At 40.8% G+C, this 5,701-nt stretch overlaps 1 pseudogene; it reads right to left on the reverse strand.

Moving 5' to 3' along the window:
• Positions 1 to 3,145: 3,145 nt before the first annotated feature.
• LOC121242159 lies at positions 3,146 to 4,303 on the reverse strand (annotated as a pseudogene).
• Between the last annotated feature and the right edge of the window lie 1,398 nt (positions 4,304 to 5,701).

Genomic DNA, 5,701 nt, shown 5'->3' on the forward strand with positions numbered 1-5,701 from the left:
CTTTGTTTCCTTCTCCGCTACTCTTTGAGAAAGAAAAACCCCTAAAATCATTCCGTGCATCTCAAAGAAATGTGTGTTGATCTTTTTACACAACCTCAAGGTAAGTTTTCTCTTCCAAATACACTTTCTGAAATATGTTTGATGTTATCTAAAAAACTCTGTTTATAGTTTTGCTGTCTTTGAATCCTTCAAAGTTCTCTAAAATGCGTGAATTTTTGGAAATCTAGTTGGCTTAGGATTTGAAAATATGTTGGAAGGGGTTAGATATTGCTTTGAAAAACATGCATGGTGATCTTTGGTTGAAGATGATGCTTAAAAATATTTTTTTTTGCACGTGAGTTTGTTCGATTAGTATCAATATTGTTATTCTCCACTCTATACTGCAATGACTATATATGTGGCTAAGGCTAGATATTTTTCTCATCTAATAAAAATTTGCTGACCATATATGTGATCTCTGAAAATTTACTGAAAATATGTATATGATTGGATTGATGTTTGAGGAGGTATTATTTCATCTTGAGCTCCGGTTACGCCAATATGTGTGGAAGAAAAGTGAATCTGGGTATCTTAATACACTGTGTATTTACCATACTCTAAAATGTCTTCCTTTTGTGGATGAAATTCAAAACAATTGCAAATAAAGCTAAATTTGACCACAAAGCACCTCCGAAAAATTCTTCTAGTAAGGAGGAATATGAGTCACTTGAGAAAACACCAAAAAAGTCTAAGGTGACAGACAAATGGTTAGCTCCTAATAAGGGAGTAGGGAGTACCTCAAATTTCTCCTCCAAAGGCTCAAAACCACCCAAGTTCATTAATGAGAAAGCTGAGATTGCATATAAAACCATGTTCTCCAAGAGGAATGTACTTGGAGAAAGAGAGGTAACTTTAAATGATCTAAATGACCCTGAGTTTAAATTTATTGCTAATATTTTTGTTGTCAGAGGATGGGAGAAGATCACAGAGGGAGCTCCTGCTTCCTATACTAAAATTGTTAGGGAGTTTTATGCCAATGCTTTAATAAGTATTGATAACAATTTCATTACATCTGTTGATAGAGTAGTTGACATGATTATCACTCCCGAGATCATTAGAGAGTTCTATGAACTCCCGATTGTGGAAAACTCAGTTTTTCCATATAAGGGCATTGGGACCCCATCAAAAGCCCAAATAAAAAATCTGTTTGTTGGGCCCAGTGCACTAGCATGGCCCCCAAAAACTCATAGGCTCTCTATGAAATCAATAATATAGGTTCCTTGCCAAAATAATTTTGACAAATATTTGGCCTATCGCTAGGCATATTGAGCTGACAGTTGAGAAAACCCAATTTATGTATGCTCTAGTGAAATGTGTACCTATAGATCTCCCCTCCCACATTGTTGATGTGATTTCAAAGGCCAGGACTGACCAGACAAACAAGAAAAGTCTGCCATTTGGAGGTCTTATCAGAAAGTTGGCTAGAATAGCTAAAGTTCATTTAAGAAGCATTGAGGCCACAGTGAAAATGTATCGGGAGATCTCCTCCAAAACTGTCACTAGGTCAGAAGCAGTAGCTGCTGGAAAGAAAAGGAGCCAAGCTGAGGCATCCACATCCTCTCATCCTCCCCAAAACAATCCACTGAAGTAGTTGAACAGCTTCAAATTTTGCAATCAAAATTTGACTTGTTTGTGGACAAATGGGAAGAAAAGATGGGGAAGATTGACCAAATGCTTGCAAACCAGTAGGATGAATAAAAAAAGATGAATGACAGGCTACAGCAAATTGTATTAGATGTGGATCAAATTTTAAAAACAGTCACGCCACCTGAGGATGAGGACAAATCTGATTCTAACTGATGCTAGCAAACATAGGGGGAAAAGGGATGAAGAGGAGTCAGAGAGAGCTGAGGGAGCTGCTGACAAAATGCAACCACCACCTCCACCACCATATGTTATTTTGTTTTATTTCAGTTTGGTTTGTATATTAAACAATGATTTGTGTGTTTTTATTTGGCATTCTACGTTAAACTGAAATATGTGATGTTAGGTTTAGACGTATTATTCCTTCAAATATTTTGCTATGGTAAAACTTGATACGAAATATGACTGTCTATATGAGATCTTTGCTGGTGGTTGGTTAATTTTTTTTGCAGGTTAGATTACATTCATCCAATATATGTTGGCATCATCAATTAACCAAAGGGAGAGATTGTAAATGTAATTTTTGTTTGGCTAGAATTAGATGCGTATGCTGTTAGGAATAAATGTAATCTAATTGGACTCTGGGACTATAGTGATCCGATAAGGATAAGTATTTAAATTATAGCTCTTATCAAATCTTGTCTATATTATAAAATAAGAGTCAATAAGAGTCCTTTGTGTGCTTCAAGTTTAAAGAGTCAGTTGAAGAGATAAGTATGCAAGCTTTATTGAAGAAACTAAAAAAGACTTGAAAAAGAGTAAGTGATCCAGTCTGAGATGTTCGCAAATAGTTAGCAACGTATCTGACTGGGACTCTGGATAAACCTCTTAGCAGAATCCTTCTCTAAATCAGTGACTGCATTGTCTAGTAAAAGGAGTCGGCTAAGGGTTTACAAAGTGCTTGAACTGCACGTATTCACATGCATTTGAGAGCTTGAAGATCTGGGTAGAACTTCGAGAGATCGTGCAAGGAGAAAACTCAAGCGTAGGATTTTCCGAAAAGACTCAATCCGTGAGATTGAGTGAGAGCATATTCCAAGGGGGAGTTGCTGTGTTCAAGTTCAACCACTGGAGGTTCTAGTTGGAAAGTCAAAGATTAGAGTTTGTCAGAGGTTCTGACTACTTACTGCGGTAGTAGACAAGCGGATCGCGTGTCTTGGGTAAATGTGTCGAGTTACAAAGGTTTTGTAAACATTTTACTTGTAAAACTCTCAATCAATAAAATTGGCTTTCTTGGGTTTTGTTGCCCTGTAGGATTTTACATTTGAAGAGTTCTTCAAATGGTTTCTCTTCGTAACCAAATTATTGTGTTAATATTCTTAATATTATATTATGGTTACTAATCAGTGCTAACAATTTCTGTTGATTGTGAACATATATAATTAGGGGTACTCAAGTAATTTCAGATAGCCTCTTATATAATAGATATATATATATATATATTTATACCATGATCAGACTATCAATGGTGAGGATTCAAGAGTACAGAGTAGGTTTTCGGGGAAGGAGCGATCATTTCATCGATTGTAGGGATAACCACACCTTCTTCATCTTCCTCCTGTTCTTCGAAAGCCGAAGAAGCAGTACGTATTCTGCATGGAATGATGTTGAAAGTACTCTCTTGTGGGCAGCTTCTAGGCCTCAAGAAGAAATGTGAACAGTCTGCAGCAGAAGTTTATAATGCAGTTCCTCCTCACGTCAAGCCTCATTGCCCTTATCAACCTCCTGCAGGTTGGCCCAACTTGGCTGAAGTAATTGTACGATATTGAAAAGTTGTACGCATTCGGAAGTCTACACAAGGTATCCGGAACCGTCCCTTACAACTCGTTATGCACCAGGTTGAGTAACTCCAGTTTTGCCTGGCACTCAAATGACTACGGTATTGGCCCTATCAAGAGATTTCTCCCCACTTCCAACATGGTGGCCATGATCAAATACCCGATTTCGAAAGGGAGACAATAGGTCAATCTGTTGTTCAAGAACAGCGCCTCGAGTAGGGTGTTCCAAGCTTGGCCAATACTGCGAGGGATTGTTCCGGTGAACTTGTTGTTGGCAAGGGTAAGAAATAGTGTCGGTGTGTTCCCCAATGCTAGAATTGTTTGATTGAACCCGTTGTTGTTGATGAGCAAAACGTCTGTGTAGATGTTGAATAATGGACCCGGGATTGCCCCGGCATAGATTTTGAACCTAAGGTCCTCGAAGGTTCGATTGGTGGCACCGATGATAGTTGATGGGAATCCTCTGGGGAACTTCTTGTTACTCAAGTCGAGCTCGTACAAGTAGCGCAACTGGTTGATGTTCCAGTTGATTACGCCGGTAAAGTTATTAGAGTTAGCATGGAAGATAGCAATGTCGAGCAAATTGCGGAGAAATCGATAGAAGTTCAAGAAGGGACCCCCAAATCTTACACCATTGACGACAATGCTAGCAAGTCCGATGATGTTCAAGTCCGGCATGGTATTGCAATAGAAGCCCTTAAGGAGGTAGTAATTGTTGCAAACCCAAGTGCGGGTGTAGTTTTGAGGGTCGTATGTGATGTTTCTTTTGAGCTCCTGAGTGATGAACAGAATCCTAGCTCTGTGGACAATGGCCAGGGATTCTTTGGCGGGTGATGCGGCATAAGATCGAGGGATGGAGGGTGTAACACCCGGGTCTAGCACGGAACTCGCATTCAATTTCTTTAGTTTTATTTTATTTATAAGTTGATTTAGATGTTGGTCCAATTGTTTTTTCCAAAATGGACCCAAAGCCATGTGCATGCCCCATGTTGATCTCCTTCTCCCCCTCGAAGTCGTTTCTTCAACGAACCACCATGCACGTAGGAAAAGCTTAGTAACCGTTGCCCATGCACCTTGATCTCCCTTCTCCTTTTTCATTCCACCCATCGTAAATTTTTAAACTAGAAAAGCCCCTGTTTCATGCACCCAAAACAGAGCAGCATTGGGACTGTTTATCTGCTCATGCCGCCATGCCCATAATGCAAACCACCATTGCCCCACCTAAGAGCCACCATGAAGAAGCCTGCAAGGATTAGAGTTTAGCCCAGCGCCTCAAGCGACTGAAACCGTGAAGTTCTCGCTTGGGTATCTTACTCTTTCTTGCTACCAACGTCAAACTCTCTCTTGCTACCAACGTGATCAAACTCTCTCTCTATCGAGACAAACATCTCTCCCTCTCTCTCTATCTATCTAACTTCTCTGCACCACGTCGCATGGCACCTAGAAATGCCACCATGCAACCATCACGGGATAGCCTCCACGGCCCAGCACTTTTGTGTCCTCATATAGGAACCAACCGCTGCGCTCACTTCAATAGTCCACAACAAGCAACAAATTTGCACCACTGCCCTTCACGTCCAGGAAGCAACCGACAAGCCACCTGAACATGCACTCAAGCCTTCGTTAGCCCTTCTTGTCGCCTCAACCTTGCATCAAGAACCCTATGGCACCGAAGCTCAGTCATGCCCTACCAACCATCACCAACTTTAGTGGGAAGTAGAAAATGAAAATACTTTGGTTTAAGCCCATAGAATAGAGTAACGCTGCCCCAAGCATGCTGCATGTCTCCTCGCGTACCACCATGCATAACCAAGCAACACCATCGTGACATGCATCTTGCACCACCCTGAACCACCATACCCAACCAAGAGCCGTCGTGAGCCATCATCACAGCACCTTCACCCCTTGGTTACTCCCTGTCGACATGGTCTTCATGCTCTCTCCCTCTCTCTGAACTCCACTACCTGCCACAGAGGAGGCCGCAGTGATTGTATTTCGCCTAGGGCTATAAATGAACCAGTTTGTTCAATAGCCCGCTCGGTACTCATCTATCTAAACTCAAATTGAACTCGGCTCATGAAAATAAAAACTCGACCATGAAAGTAAATACTCTCTCAATTAGTAAATGACACATACCTAACAAAACTCAACTTGACTCGACTAAGGCTCATTAAGGACTGCTCGTTTATGCCCGAGTCGACTCGCTAACTCGACTCGATTAAAGCTCATTCATATATTGA

This window comes from Juglans microcarpa x Juglans regia, chromosome 8D (genome assembly GCF_004785595.1).
Source record: "Juglans microcarpa x Juglans regia isolate MS1-56 chromosome 8D, Jm3101_v1.0, whole genome shotgun sequence".
In the NCBI taxonomy this organism is placed as follows: Eukaryota; Viridiplantae; Streptophyta; class Magnoliopsida; order Fagales; family Juglandaceae; genus Juglans; species Juglans microcarpa x Juglans regia.